The 16448-nt window shown below is 50.9% G+C and overlaps 1 pseudogene; it reads left to right on the top strand.

Moving 5' to 3' along the window:
* The first annotated feature begins 899 nt into the window (after window positions 1-899).
* On the top strand, window positions 900-3907 carry LOC117023230 (thimet oligopeptidase-like; annotated as a pseudogene).
* The last annotated feature ends 12541 nt before the right edge of the window (window positions 3908-16448 follow it).

Raw genomic sequence — 16448 nt, 5'->3', positions numbered from 1 at the left:
TTGTTGCTCATCCTACATGTCCATCATGGGTCAGCCTGAGTATCTGCTCATTGTTTTCACTCAACAAAAAATAGCCTGATGAATATTACCCAGCAATAAAAAAACAACGAAAGCTTGCCATTTGCGACAACATGGATGGACCTAGAGAGTATTATGCTAAGTGAAATAAGTCAGACAGAGAAAGACAAATACTGTATGGTTTCACTTATATGTGAGATCTGGAAAAAAAAAGAGAAAAAAAGATTAAACAATACAAAACAGAAAAACAGAAACAGACCCACAGATATAGAGAACAAGCTGATGGTTGCCAAAGGGAAGGGAATTAGGGATGAGGGAAAAGTAAACAAATGAAGTTTTCTTTTTAAAAAAAGCAGGCTGATGAAGCTGTCATCTTCACAAACACTTCTGGCCTGTCACCATCTTGGAAGGAAAATGAAATGTTCTCCAACGTGGAATGTCATAGTATTTTCTTTCACAAGTCATTGGTCAGAACGGTTCGCATGGCCTCTCCCAACCACAAGGGCTCAGGAAGTGAAATTTTACTTGGCAGTCAGAAGCAGGAGAAGCAGAAATATGATGATAAGACTGACTGCCATTAATATATATTTTAAAAATCATGTAAGTGTTATCTCCCTCATGGTGTTGTGAGAGCTACGTGTGATCACGCTTGTAGAGAGGTTAGTACAGGGCCTGGCACTTAGTAAGTGCTCAATATCAGTTACTAATAAATAGGTGTTCAATGTACACTTACTGGATAAACAGTCCAGTATAACCCTCTGAAGTCACAACCGGTCCACTCTCTCTCCCTCTGGAGCCCTATAAATGGTGGTGATCAGGGAGAGGTTTCAAAGAAAAGGTAACAGTACAACCCAGTTTTGGGAAGGCTGTATTGTCGGGAGATGAACCTCCAAGAAGAGGAAGCCATAAGTGCAGGCTGTGAGCTGGAAAGTAGGGTGGACGTGGGGAAGACTGAGATGAACTTGACAGGAGTAGAGGTTTTCAGGGATAGTCCTACATTCCATAGGGGTGTCTTCTCAAAGAAGTAATAAAAAGCCTTCATTCAGAAGCCTGGGTTAACAGCAACAATTCACAAATCAGAAAAATTCCTTTGACACGTCCTGAATCTAATTCTTGGCTTGGAAACTGTCACTTGGAAATAAGGTTGGGGTTAGAGATCAGAAACCTTGATCTGAAACCCAGATCCCAGCTGGTTGCAGGTCCAGCGGCCTCTCCACAGCCCACGCGGTGGCTGACCTGGTTTCTTCTCCTTCTCATTGCCGATGGCTCCATTTCTGAGTGACCACATTTGCCCCAGGAGAAGTCTTTCTCTTATATTTGCATTGGTAACGGCTCACAGGCCCACCGAGGCCTTCGAAGCACACCACTCACATCCTCTCACACTGGCCCGATTGTTTGTGGTGCACGCCTCTCTTTTGAACTCTGGACCTTCTAGAGGAAATGATTTCAATAGGAATAACTCTGAATTCTCCAAGGCCTTGCCATCTGGGCATCTGGAATGGAGCTTCCAGGATATATCGTTCCTTGGAAGGAAGCAAATTCAATTGGTGATTGTGTTCCCATTTAATATGCCTAAGGAATGCTCTTGTACTCTTGCCAGGGCTTTTTTTTTTTTTCATTCAACAAACACTTATTGATCTCCTACTGTGCACTCTGCACTGGGCTGTGTGGTGGGAGGAGAAGGTAGGGAGAGTGGACACTTGTTAAAAATGACTTTGATCCGAGTAGACATGTGGGCAGCGGTCGCCTCAGTGGGGATGGCGGCTGCTACTGAGTGAACGGAGATGGCCGGCTGCAGAGGCTGAGACACCCCAGTGCAGACTAGTTGGAAGGAGAGGCTGCCAGTGCATACCCGCCCACCATGAAGCCCCCGCAGCCTGTGCAGGAGATGCCCTGGACAGAGTGCCCCTCTGCTCCATGGTGAACCGCTTGAGATGGGACCTGAGCGCCCAGCAAATAGGGAAGCTCACAGCGGAGCTCATGGAGCAGACCAAGTGCATGCAAGGCCAGGTGGGCTCCCAGAAGTTCAAGGACGTATCCTATGAGAGTACATCAAGATGCTGGCTGATGTGGAGATGTCCTAACAATTCAGAGGAATATCCTTGACTTCCCCCAGGATGTTTCTCCATCTAAGGCCATTCGAATGGCCAGCACAGGGGCAGACAAGAAGCTGTCAGAGGTCGACACGGAGATGAGCACGAGGCAGGACGGGTACCAGAGGATGGTCTGGCTGCAGGAAAAAGTTCAGAAGGACTCTCTGAGGCCCGAGGCTACGCGGTACCTGGAGCAACTGATCAAGCTCTGCGGAAGGAACAGGCTTCACTGCCCAAGGAAACTCAGGAAAAAAATCAAAGGCATCAAGAAGAAGCTGAGTCTCCTGTGCATCGACTTCAATAAGAACCTGAACGAGGATACGACCTTCCTGCCCTTCACGCCGGAGAAGCTGGGAGGGCTCCCCGAGGACTTTCTGAACAATCTGGAAAAGATTGAGGATGAGAAGTTCAAAGTCACCCTCAAGTACCCTCACTATTTTCCCCTCCTGAAGAAATGCCACGTGCCCGAGACCAGGAGGAAGGTACAGGAGGCCTTCAATTGTCAGTGTGAAGGGAACTGTGCCGTCCTCAGCGAGCTGGCACCCTGCCTGCCTGCTGGGATTCCCCACACATGCTGACCACGCCCTGGGGTGAGCGTGGCCAAGACCAGCCAGGCGGTGGCCACTTGCTTTGACGAGCTGGCCCAGACGCTGAAGCCCCTGGGAGAGCAGGAGCGGGCCGTGATCCTGGTGCTGAAGAAGGCCGAGTGGGAGACACAGGGCCCAGACTTGGATGAGCGGGTCAGTGCTGGGGACATGCGTTACTACATGAACCAGGTGGAAGAGACGCGCTGTAGCGTGGACCAGAACCTGCTCAAGGAGTGCTTCCCCATGCAGGTGGTCACCAGGGGCTGCCGGGCATCTCAGGAGCTGCTGGGCTGACCTTTGACCTGGAGGAGCACACCGCCATTTGGCACAAAGATGTGACACTGTACTCAGTGAGGGACCTGGCCTCAAGGACAGTCTTCGGGATGTTCTTCCTGGACCTCTACCCCTAGGAAGGCAAGTACAGGCACGTGGCCAGATTTGTCCTGCAGCAGGGCTGCCTGTGGCAAGACAGGAGCCTCCAAATCGCCATCATGGCCATAGGGCCAACTTCATCAAGCCCACCCTGCCCGCCCCCTCCCTGCTGCAGCACGATGAGCTGAACACCTGCTTCCATGAGTGTGGGCACATGATGCCCCAGCTCTGCTCTTGGGTGGAGTTTAGCATTTTCAGCGAGACGCACGTGGAGTGACTTCATGGAGGTGCCTTAGTAGATGCTGGAGAACTGGGTGTGGGAGAAGGAGCCTCTGCTTGGGATGTCACAGAGGACAGCACAGATAGCACCACCCCCAGGAGCTGCCCGAGAAGCCCTGCAGGTCCCGACAGGACAACACAGGTCTCTTCAACCTGTGCCAGATGGTCCTGGCCAAGGCGGACCAGGCCCTGCACACAGATGGCCACAGACACGACTGAGGAGTAGCCCACCTCTGCCAGGAGATCCTTGCGGTCCCAGCCATGCCAGGGATCAACATGCCTGCGACCTTCTGCCACCTGGCGGGCAACTACGACACACAGTACGATGGCTACCTGTGGAGCGAGGTGTTCTCCTTGGACACGCTCCACATGCGCTTCAAGCAGGAAGGCGTCCTCAGTGGCAAGGTGGGCGAGCACGACAGACGCTGCATCCTGAGACTGGGCGGTTCCCAGGGTACCAGTGTCAGACTGAAGCTCTTCCTGGGCTGCGACCCCAAACAGGACACCCTCCTGAGCAAAGGCCTGCAGGTGGAGGGCAGTGAGCCGCTGGGCGGCTGACGCACTGGGGTTCTGCTGGCCCTGGGTGGGAGCCTCCAGCTCCCACCGCCTGGTGCCTCCACTCCCAGCCTGGAAATGGGGAGGGAGACAGCGGCCTCCAGCTCAGCGTCCTGGGGAAGGTGGGCAGGGTGAGGAGAAGGGCTGCTCCCCTTGGTCATTTCTCATAGCCGGTATCTACAACCCCATTGGTGGCCGGCTTGGGCTGAAGAGAACTCACCCTCGAGATGTCTCGGGAGCACTTGCATCTGGTGAGGGTTGCCTCTCTGTTGCACTAACACAGCCCCTTCCTGGGAAGTTGTCCTAGGCAAGGGATGCGTTCTTTGAAATGCAGCCATTAAACAAAAGGAAACCAAAAAAAAATGGCTTCGACCCAGCATAATAGAGATAAGCAGGAAGGACTCTGGGAGCCCAGCAAGGATGGTGCATTGGACCTGGGCAACTCAACAAGATTCAGAAAGGGACAACCAGGGCCACCAGGCACCGAAGAAAATGGACCTGCAGAAACTTAGGGAGTCCTACACTTACTCCACAATATTTCGGAACAACTTTGTGGTGATCACCATAAAATGTGATTCCACTGAACAGACATTTTAGGTCACCTGTACTGGCCAGGCACAGAGCTAAATGACTGAGGGACCCAAAGAGGAAGGAGGCATAGTCCCTGGCCTCAGATTGCTCATTGTCTAGTCGTGGAGATTTAGGGCACAGATAACTCTAACGCGCATTGCTTTAGAAAGCCCTACTGCAACCCCGCCACATGAAAAGAGCGCAATAGTCCCAGGGACTGGCAGATGGCAGGCAGGCTTCCTAGAGGAGGTGGCAGGACGGGGTTTTTGGAGAGATGGAGCAATGGGGAGAAAGAAAGAGAGGACTGCGGCACAAACAGGCAGGGTGACCCCGGAGCCAAATCATAAGCACGACACACACATGTTCCAACTGAAGCAGTGGGAGCAGGCCCAGCGGCCATGGGGTGAGGGTAGGCTTCACCCTACTGGCCTGCGACCACCAAAATTATCACCACCAGAGCACTTTCGTTCCGTTTCTCTAAGGATCTCATCTTTTCGCAGGCTTTCCTCTGCTGAATACGCCTCATCTATTAAACAACAATCCATGTGTTTCCCCACAGCATTGACTCAATTGAGATTATTCTAGCCAAAATGAAAAAGAAAATTTTCTGAACACATCACTCTGATGCTCCACACGCTTCGGTGGCTACCCATCACCCCCAGGATAAAGCCCAGCAGCCCAGGTCCTTGGCTTCCTGGCCCTTAGCTCGCTGCGGGGCCCCGCCAAACTCCCTGTGCCTCTGCAGACCGACGGATTGCCCGCTCCAGACTTCCGAGTACCCCGCTCCTCTGCATGGAAGCCGCTCGCACTTCCTCTCCACATCTTCTGGCCTCTCTGGGCTCAAACCTCAAGGCTTCCTCCAGACAGCGTTGCCTGACCCCAGATCTGGGGTAGATGCTGAGCTCTGATCACACGCTGTGGGAATGCTGCGTGTGCTTGTCTGTCTCCCTCAGGAGGCTATGAACACCTGGGGCAAGGACTCCACATCCAACCCGCAGTGGCCAGCACTCTGGAGTACAGTAGTGCTCGAGCAAGGTCGAGGAATGAACAAGCCACGAGTGAGAGAATGAATGTGATGAGTCATTTCAGGTTGACCTGGGGAGCCACATCATGGCCAAAAGGACCATTCACACGCACCAAGCTTTCCGAAGGAATGGCAAGAACCTACAGATTACCTGGCACAGGCGCTGAGGAGACTTTGACCCAGGGAGGGGCTCGCTTTTCCACCCACAGTCTGGCAGCTTCTCTGCACCCCTCCCCCCAGTCAAGAGGGCTAGGCAATGTAATGTGGCATCAACCAGGTTGTACCACCTTTTTCTGTGGGTATCTTTCCTGGTCCTCTCTTTCAATGTTTCTTCACCTTCTGACCCCGGACAGGAAGCAGGATTAGTGCTTCTGATTCTTCAGGAGATGATGGCCTTCTGATCCCTGTGTTTAAAACTCCACCCTTGACATTGTCACCAAGAATAAGTGTTAAGGGTGTGCCAGCCACTGGGGACCCAGACACACCCCAAATGTGGTCCCTGCTTTTGATGGGTTTGGAGTGAGGGCATGAAGGATAAACCTATCACTAAATAACTCCCATAGGAGCCTTAAGCAGGGTGAGCAAGGGGTGCAAAGGGGTCTCTGGCACTGAAATTTTGAGGGTATCAAAATGTGGAGGAATGGTTTTTAAAGACTGAACATACTTCTTAGCCCTCCCCTCAGGCCCCATGACACTCTGGAGAGGATGGCGCAGGTGACCAGTTAGCCAGAGGCAGCCTCACTGCTTGTCCCGTGTGGCCATCACCTGTTGGTGCACTTCATGCTTCACGCCCCAGGTTTCCACACTGTGACGGATGACGTTAGCTATCACTCATCCTGACACTGCGCTAGTTGGTACCCACAATACAGTCCGTGGAACCTCACTAAACTACCCTGAGAAGTGGGGATGAGTTCCCCCATTTTAGCTTGAGTGTTTGTCCAGCTGATTACAGCAGCAATTTGAGAACCCAGGTCTAGGAGACCCTGAAGCCAGGGCTGCAGCACCAGTTGCATGGTTTGGCCCTCATGGCAGAGGGTTGGGGAAGCTGAGCAGATGGGAGTGTCCACTCCTGGCCATCCTTCGGTGGAGCTCTCCATGCTCGGAAATTAGATCATGTCATTGTTTGCCAATGAGTGTCAAGGGCCCACAAAGGCGGACAAAATCAACTCCCTCTTTGGCCAGCCATGCAATGCCATGGATAGTGGTTGCCCTCTGGGCCGAGGCCCTGCCGTGCAGGTAAAAAGGAGGGGCAAAGGAAGAAAAGGAGCCCCTCCATCCCATCAGGGCCCCAACTTGTCTCTCTGTACCCTCTAATCTTCCCCCACTCCAACCCACCAACCCCCATATTCGTTTATCCATTCACATCTGGTGAGCACCACTCTGTGCCAGAGACTTACCTCACTCAACCCCTAACAACCTGAGGAGAGCTTTACTAATATCCCCATTTTACAGAGAAGAAAACAGAGGCTTAGAGGCTCAACGATCCAAGTCATGGAATTGGCAGGGGCTGGGATTCCAACGTAGAGCTAGCTGTCTGGCTCTGAAGCTTCTTAAAGCCACAATCCTGCAGGGGTGTTCTGTCCCCTTCCTGACAGGGGAGGAGGAGCCTGAGAGCTTGGAACCCATCAGGAGACAATTACAGATTTCAGGACTCCTCTTTTTCCTCCTTACACTTTTGCTCAGCCCCACACCCCTCAGGGAAGTCCTTCAGTCTCCGCTGAGTCTCCCTGCCAGGCCCAAGAACACTTACCTCCATCATAGGGGGGGCGGGGCGGGGAAGGGCAGGGGAGAGAGGGTAATTAACCGTCTGCAAGGGCTTTGAAGATGAAAAGCAGCCTTCAAGTGGCAGCCTATTATCCCTAAGCTTCACACACGGAATAATGAAATTCCAGGTTCCAAATGGACAGTAAAAATCCTTTAACAAAGTGATAAAGGGAGGCGGCTGAGGGCCAAAGTGGAGGGCAGGAGGGCAGTTCACCAGCCTCTCCAGAGCCCAGACCCCAACAGACCCCACAAGCCTCGGGCTAAAAGCCTGTGAGCTGGGTCAGCCTCAGGCTGGGAGGCCTTTTTCATCACGGGCTGCTGTCCTTGCCAGTACCCTGAGATTCTGTAGGAAGCGAGAACCAGGCGTCCCCTGAGGGGCCCCCGGGGGCGGAGCCAGAATCTGAGGACCCTGAAGCAGATGGTGAACCTGAAGGACCCGAGCTGGGAGGAGGGAGCCTTGAATTCTGGCCCGGCTCTGCGCTGGCCCGGTGCCTGACTGTGGACAGGTCCTGCTCTCTCTGCCTGCATGGCCCCCACCCAGCCCCCACCCACGGAAGCCCCTAGAGGATGGGCACGATGTGCGCAGCGCTGCGGAGCCCAGAGCCCGCACAGGGCCTGTGAGCAATAATTACTGTTGACTGAACAGCTGCTCTAGGGTCCCTCCTGGGGCTGATTTTCTGGGGTTCTCAGACTTTAGGTGTTCAGTCCGTCCCAGATTACAGGGTTGGGAAGGGGCAGCCCTCCCATAGCCTCCAGGAACTCTAAAGGAAGCCTCACCCCCACCCTCCCCCTCAGCAGTACTCCCAGCTGACCCCTCAGAGGCGGTGGGTTCCCTGAAGGCAAGGATCAGTCCCACTCAACTCGGGACCCCCAGTGCCGGCCACAGGGCAAAGTCACATTCAAACATAAATTCTTGGTGTTGGCAATCCAATAAATAGTCCTGAAATTGAACTGGTGAAGTTACTAAAGAGATTTTAGAAAAGTCTTACCAAAAATTAAAATTTGATCCCACCTCTACTATTTGGACAAGTCACTTAACCTCTTTATGCCTCAGTTTCCTCATCAGTAAAATAGAGATAGTGATAGGACCTACCTCATAAGATAGTTCTAAGGTTATGCGGGTTAATTCCTATGAAGAGCAGAGAACAGCATCTGACATATAATAAGTATTCAGTCAGTTATTATTACTTAGTTATTACTAGTAGTGTGGTTAGTCCCTTATTATTCTCTTCAGCTTTTTGCTGTCACCTGGAATTACTTTAACCCCTTCACTGCACACGGAGGGGAGACGCGGAAGGGAGAGGCCATTTGGACAGGCATTGTGATGGAGCCCTAGCCCCCAATGGCACATTGCAGGTGCTCAGAACTCCTAATAATCAGCCTCACGTTTGGTCCTTCAAACAACCTCGACATCCAGAAAGGTGGGTACTAGTCTCCTCGTTTACAGAAGAGAACATCGAGGCACAAAGAGCAATGGAGTGGACTACGGTGATCCAGCTGGACAGGGCAGAGCGCAGATCTGAGCACAGATTGGAAATCGTCTGTGCAGTTGAGAAATGTATATTGAGCACTGACGGGCCAGGTACCAGGGACGTGAAAATAAAGAAGATGAACGTGTTCTTTGCCCTCCTAGAGCTAACATTCCGATAGGCAGATAACGAGCCAGAAGCAGGGGAGTAAATGATCAGGGCTCGGAGGTAAATAAACAAAGTCCTATGGTCAGAACTAATGAGGAGGTTGTTCAGGGAAACATCTCTGAGGAGATCCAGGCTGAGCCCTGGAAGATAAAAGGGGAAAGGCTGACTGCCGTCCCATTGCTACTGGTCATCTCACCACCAATTCTCACTAAGGTGTAAATGATTAACGGTTCAGTCCCATCCTGGAAGCAAGATTTGTAAGCAGAAGGGAAGAGGGACACTGAGGACAGTGTGGCGAGCCTAAGGGAGGAAGAGCAGGATGGCGCTAGAGAAGGAGAGGGCTTGGAAAGGCAGCGGAGCCTTACAAATATAAGGACCAGAGTTGCAACTTTCCAGGGCTTTGCTAAAAACAAAAAGCCAGGCCTGGAGGCTTGAGGAGAAAGTCCCATCGATGAGAAGAAAGGACATGTGCCTGAGTCCTCTGTGTCCCAGAGACAGGCCGCAATTTGAGGCTATTAAGACAGAAAAATGAAAATCATCTGTTCTTGTGAAGAGGGATGCAGGAAGATGACATCACCCTTAACCAGAGCAGACAGACGCAGTGCTACACGCAGGTCCCCTGAGAAGGATGACACCACTCCTTCCACTCTCACAGCTGTCATGACTTAACTGGTCCCAGGCACCCTCCATGTCCTGAAAGAGATCCCACTACGTGTCCCACATTCTACTTAGCTCAGAGGAGAGACAAGAGAAATCAGCCTATAGCAGCAGGTGTGCTCAGGCCCAGGAAGCAGAGAAGGCCTCTCTGAGGAAGCCCATTAGCACTGAGACTTGAGGTAGCAAAGGGAAGGGAAGTGTGTTCCTGGCGAGAGAAACAGCATGTGAGTGGTGCGCTGGTAAATTTCTAATAACTGGCTCTGGGGGGGCGGGGGCGGGGGCGGGGGGGCAGCTGATTGGCAGTATTTGCCCATTTCTGTGGTGTAGATACTCTCACTGGGGCAGTGTGTGACTGGCATGGGAATCAGAGCCCGTGGGTGCCAGCTCCGGCCCATCACTGGTGTGTGCGGCCTGAGGCAGGCAGGCACATGGCTGGTGGGAGGCCCAGGAGCCCAGCCGGCGGCACCCGAGGAGGCTGCTGGCCTTGGGGGAGGTGCAGGCTTTGGCCAGCAAGTGGCACGTGTAGATTGCGACCACAGGTCTCTTTCATCTTCCCATTCTCCTCAGAGCTCTGCCAGGTTACATCCTGGGCCCAGAGTTCCTGGTGTTAAGTAACAAGGAGATGATTAATTAATTAGATCTCCGCATGAGCAGATGCCGACTTTTCATCTGGTGAAAGGGCAGCAGGCACTCTGTAACCATGGAGGGGATGCCCCTGGAAGTGCCTCTGTCTCGCCCTCAGTGACAGCACCCAAATCACATACAGGCTGTTGGCGCACCAGCCCTTCTGCCTGAAGAGGTCCAATTGGGCAGCCAGGCTGGAGAGTGGGGGTGGAAAGGTAAGATACAGACCCCACTTGTGCCCTTCCCAAGAGCTCTTGGACTATGCGGCATCTCTCCATTCCCATTTTAGAGAAGGCTAGAGCAAGGCAGAGGAGGACCAGGTGACGACAGGTAGACAGAGAGCCGCCCCAGCACCAGGCACCCAGGAGGATCGGCCACTCACAGGAAGGAGGAGGGGACTTGGAGAGGGTAGGCCTGAGGGGGGAGGGCCTTGGGGACAGGGCCCCTGCACTTCCCACCCTACCCCTCACAACTGGACTCGGTTCCCTGCACCCTGGCCCTCCTAATCTTCCAGTCTGAACCTGCCCGAAAAATCCTCTGTCCTCCACCTATTCGTGCGTCTCCCCACACTCCTAATAACCACTCATCCTTTTACTGTCTGCATCGTTTCGCCTTTTCCAGAACGTCACATAGTTGGAATCATACAGTGTGGAGACTTTTCAGATTGGCTTTGTTCACTTAGTCATATGCATTTAAGCTTCCTCCATGTCTTTTCCTGTCTTGATAACTCATTTCCTTTTAGCACTGAAAAATATTCCATTGTCTAGATGACCCGCAGTTTATTTATCCATTCACCTACTGAAGGGCATCTCGGTGGCTTCCAACATTGGTCAATTATGAATAAAGCTGCTACGAACACCCATGTGTTCAGCAGGCTTTTGTATGGACATAAGTTTTCAACTTCTCTGGATAAATACCAAGGAGTGCAATTGCTGGATTATATGCTAAGAGTATGTTTAGTTTTGTAAAGTGGCTGAACCAGTTTGCACTCCCACCATCGATGAATAAGTTCCTGTTCCTCCAGCACCTGCTATTGTCAGTGTTCCAGATTTCAGCCATTCTCATAGGCATGTAGTGGTATCTCCTTGTTGTTTGTATTTCGTATAGGACATATAATGTGGGGCACCTTTTTATATGCTTACTTGCCACCTGTATCTCTTTTTTGGTGGGTTGTCTGTTCATATCTGTCCATTTTTTAACTGGGTTATTCATTTTCTTATTGTTGAGTTTTAAGAATTCTTTGCATATTTTGGATAACATTCCTTTATCCGATATAGCTTTTGCAAATATTTTCTCCCAGTCTGTGGCTTCTCTTCTCATTCCCTTGATGAGTTAAATTTTTCATTATTAAAACAATTGCTTACTGTGTAAACAACATGTTCGTAATAAAGATTGAAATAAAAGAAAAATATTCTTGATTCTATTCCTCTAAGGATGATACGAATGATGATAGAGACATCCATTCCCATCTTTGTGACTTGCTGTGTTCTGGGCGCGTGGCACGCGTGCCAGGTCACCCTGCCACAGAACCTTGTGGGAGAGGTATGGTTATGCCCACTTTATAGATGCTAAACAGGAGACTCAGAAATGAAGTGGCTCGACCCAGACTGCACACTAGTAAGTAGGAGAGCCGGTATTCCAACCCCAGCGTCCTCGTTCAAAACTCCCTCACAGACAGAGCTGTGTGAGCTGGTGCAACGTCATGATGCAAGAGCTCCTTCAGGACCAGTTTTGCACACACCTTTCTCATGCCAAGATTTTCAGCTAAGATTTTCCTCACTGTTTCTCTGTCGATGTTTACTTGGTCTGCTATGCTTCTCACAGTCAGCCTATGATTTTGATGCACAATTTGACAAACTTTTGCAATGTTTTCATCAGTTCTGCTCGTTACTGGCTGTCCTGACCTCTCTTCATCAGTGACGCGTTCTTGCCCCTCGGAAAAACATTCAACCCATTTGTACACTGCCGTTTTCTTCATGACACTGTCCCCATAAATTTGGAGCAACATGTCTCTGATTTCACTTCCACTCTTGCCAAGTTTAACAAGAAATTTAATGTTTGTTCATTGCTCTAGTTAAGGCTCAGACAGTCTCATGACGGCACACAAAAACACGCAATAACAGTAATGAACACCACTCAGCAAGACACTGCCACACGTCAACAGGAACACAGCTGTGAGACGCTGATGTACCAAGGTTATGACACCTCACCGAGCTGTTTGTACAGTGCTGCCAGTGTAAGCACATGGTGGCAAGTTCGCAAATTTAATTGTCAGACTTCGTAGGCCACAATTTGTTAATCCATTTACCCTCTGAAGGACATTTTATTTCCAGGTTTTGGCGATTATGAATAAAGCTTCTATAGTAGTTCCCCCCCTTATCTGTAGTTTTACTTTCTACGGTTGCAATTACTCACAGTCAACCTCAATCCCAAAATATTAAATGGAAAGTTCCAGAAATAAACAATTCATAAGTTTTAAATTGCACACCACTCTGAAAAGCATGATGAAATCTCACACCGTACCCTCCATCCCACCTGGGATGAGAATCGTCCATCGGTCCTGTGTATGTGCCACCCTCTTGCTGGTCACTTAGCAGCGTCTTAGTTATCAGATCCACTGTAGCCGTATCACAGTTTACAAACTCAAGCAACCCTTACAGCAGCCTAATGCCACGTCACAGTGTCACTCACCTCACTTCTGTCCTCACGTAGGCACTGTGTCATCTCCCTCATCACAAGAAGAAGGGTTGAGTACGGGACACTAATATTTTGAGAGTCACATAATTTTTCTTACAATATATTGTTATAATGGTTCTATCTTCTTATTAGTCATTGTTATTCTCTTACTGTGCCTAATTTATAAATCAAACTTCATCATAGATATGTATGTATATCTATGGTTCGCTCTGCAGTTTCAGGCATCCCCTGGTGTCTTGGAACATGCACCCCATAGATAAGGGGGGACTGCTGTATAAACATCCATGTGCAGATTTTTGTGTGGATGACTTGCCAATTCATTTTGGTCAATCCCAAGGGGAATAATTACTGGTCACCCTGGTGTCTTCCACACCACGTCCCTGACCTCTCCCAGTCTCAACTGGAGAACTCTTAGAAGGCAAAGAATGCATCTGGTACTCCTCTGTCTCCAAGATTTTCACATAATAGGTCCTCAGTCTATGTCTATGGAAACAGGAACCGCAAATACACAACCATATAGCTCAGATTTTCCAGGACACTTTAAATTCCCTATCATTTTCTTCTCGGCAGCAAAGGTAATTTATTGTGAATACAACCAAATGAAGATTGAAAATGCCTGTGTAAGGCTTTGCATATCAAAACATTTCACAAAAGACTTTTAAAAAGTCTTTTGCCAGATACTGACTCCTGCTTTGGGATTCCAAAGACACAGTGCTGGCGTTAGAGAGACAGGGACCCAGACTGCATCAGATCATTCTCTCTGACCTTCGTCTAGTCCCTTTCCCACACAGGGCCCTGGTGTTCCCCTATGAAACAAACGCAGGGTTTGGACTAGCTGACCCGAGTTCCTTCAAGTTAGGTTGTGCTAGGATTCCCCATCAGATGAGCCCCTTACCCTCACTCTCCCAGGGGAGACAGGGGCTTAGAAGGGTGGGAGAGAAGGCCAGGTCTGCTGAGGTCCCACTCATAGATAGGCTCCCCAAGCCCCAGCAAGAGGAAAGAGGAGGGTAGGAGCACCCTGCCCCGTTTCACCAGAGATGCCCCTTTGCTCTTTCTAAACTATTCATTTACCATGTTCGTTATAAGAACATCCCCTGAGCACTTACCACGTGCCAGGCACTAAGCTAAGTGTTCTTAATAGACTGATTTAGTTCTGGCACAGCCCAATTATATAGGGACTATATCACCCACATTTACAGATTCTATTAAATCCCCAGATAGGTATTGAGTACCACAAACAAGACACTGTTTTAGGGCTACAGAAGACAGCAAGGCAGAGTCCCTGGACTCATGGGCTTGACATTCCATGGCAGGAGACAGACAATCAACACAGGGGAACTTTATGGTTTGTTAGAAGGTGGCAGCCCTACTGTAGAAAGAAAAAGTAGAGAATGGAAGAGGGTCAGGGCGGTGGGGAACAGCATGGAGCTGAGTTCAGTATTAAACCGGCTAGCCAGAATGGGCCTTGTTGAGAAGGCAGGGTTCCTGGCAATCATTTGAAGGAGAGAAAGTTAGCCAAGTGGATTTCTGGGGAAAAAACTTCCAGGTAGAAGGAACAGCCAGAGTGAAGGCCCAGAGGCAGGAGAGCGTCTGGTACAGAGGAGTAGGTGGGTGAAGTGAGTGGGGCAGAGAGGCAATGGGGTCTGCTCAGAGAGGTCCTGGTGGGCCACTGTAAGGACCTGCGCTTTTCTCAGAGAAAAGCTGGGGAGCTGGCTGGGCCGGGTTTTGAGCAAGCGTATCCTGATCACCCTGACTTCTCTGTTAAGAGCAGATTATGGGGAGAGGTGGAAGGGTAGAAACACAAAAGCCTGTTGGGCGCTGCTACCGTCATCCAGCAGAGACATAAGGTGGCTGGGAGCTGCTGGTGGCCGTGGAGGGAGTGACAAGAGGTGGGATTTGGGGTTGACCTGGAAGGTGGAGCCATCATGATTTCCTGAGGAAACCATTGCTCCCTTGAGAGATTTGAGGTGGAAGCCTTTACCCAGGCCCTGTCCTCAGGGATAGCCCTGGGGTGGGGGATTCCAAGTCTGCTTCTCTCCCAGGCAGGCTGGTGAGGCAGGGGCCACCCCAGAAATGGAAAGTACCTCCTATGCCTCCCCTTCCCGGGACTGGCTGCAGGAGCCTCAATCCCAGTTTCGCTGGTGTCACCATCGATGGCACAATGATGGTAGCTTCCTATGGCACTCCCAGAAGCTGACCTCGAAGTCACCCGGCCAGGCATTTCAGTTAAAGAGGAAGCAGAACCGGAAGTGGAACTCCTGCCCTAGCATTCCATACCCTCCTGAGAGCTGGGGCAGCCATGGGGGTGGGGGGAGAACAGAGGAAGGGGTTCCTCTCACCGTTATTGAAAGCCATTAGATCGCTCCAGATTTTTGCAAAATCTCTGCTTCACTTCAATTAATTCAACATTCAATGAGCTCCTACTATGTGCCTACCCACTGAGCTTGGTGTTTTTTTGCATATAAGATGGTAAGTCAGCCTTTGGTGGAAACAGCACAGGCGTTTGACTAAGAAGATCTGGGTAGCTGAGTTATGTTCTGCAGTTAGTAGCTGCCTGACCTCCCTAACCATTTAAAAAATGGAGACAGTGATGTCTATCCAAGAGAGCTATAAAGGAGCATGAATGTAACAGTGACTTACATAAACTGAAAAACACTGCCCAAGGGGAGAGACCCACATGCCCAGCTCATCACAGGGCAGGGCGCCCTGGGGAGGGGCATCAGACACCAGTAAGGATGCAGCAGGAGCCCAAAGGAGGGATGACTCTTCTGATGGGAGAGGCCGTGTTAACATGAAGGCTTGCTAGATAAAGGGTCTTGAAGAGTGGGTGGGATTCCATCAGCTCAAACAGACTCGAAAGGGCATTCCAGGTAGAGGGAACAGGCAGACCAAGGCAACGTGTGGACATACACCACAAATGGCCACAAGAACTATGGAAGGGTTTGGAGCAGGGGCTGGCAGAGCCACATTTGCCTCACAGGTCACCCTGGCTCCTAGGGAGGGATGGAGTGGAATTGCCCGACCCAGCTGAACAATCCCAAGACTCTAGCCAACTCCACTCTCCAGAGGAGAGGGGAAGCCTGCCGGGGTTCCCTGCAGTCCGGATGTGCCTGAGGAAAGGCAGATGGAAGTTGGAAGCTAGTGAGAGTGGGAGCCTGGGCCAGGCTAAGCTAGCTGGCTGCCCACCCCGCCCCCAAGCCTCCCTCCATCCCAGCTCACCCACAGCCCCTGGGAGCCTAGAGACCTGTTTGTTTTCCTTGTAAAGAGGGGAGCTTTGCCCTTTGTGAGATTTCTGCTTGGGAAGGAGCGAAATGTCTACTTGTGCTGCTGCCTGGATTTCCAGCTATTGACATAGACTCTGACAATGAAAGCAAAGGCCAAAGGAGGCAGAGACAAGGTGGCTGATTAAACTGTTCTTCCCCAGGGTTGTTCAGTCCTGCCCTGGGAAGGCTAGTTGGAAAACCCGGAGAGGAACCCTCTCCTCCAGAGCCTCAAGCCCACTTAGATGTGAGGCTTTGAAAATAGTTGGGGAGTTTCTGCACCCCCAGCCCAGTCCAGCTGATCCAGCTCC

The sequence above is a fragment of the Rhinolophus ferrumequinum genome, chromosome 6, assembly GCF_004115265.2.
Source record: "Rhinolophus ferrumequinum isolate MPI-CBG mRhiFer1 chromosome 6, mRhiFer1_v1.p, whole genome shotgun sequence".
Taxonomy (NCBI): domain Eukaryota; kingdom Metazoa; phylum Chordata; class Mammalia; order Chiroptera; family Rhinolophidae; genus Rhinolophus; species Rhinolophus ferrumequinum.
This window is presented reverse-complemented; position numbering and strand designations above follow the sequence as displayed.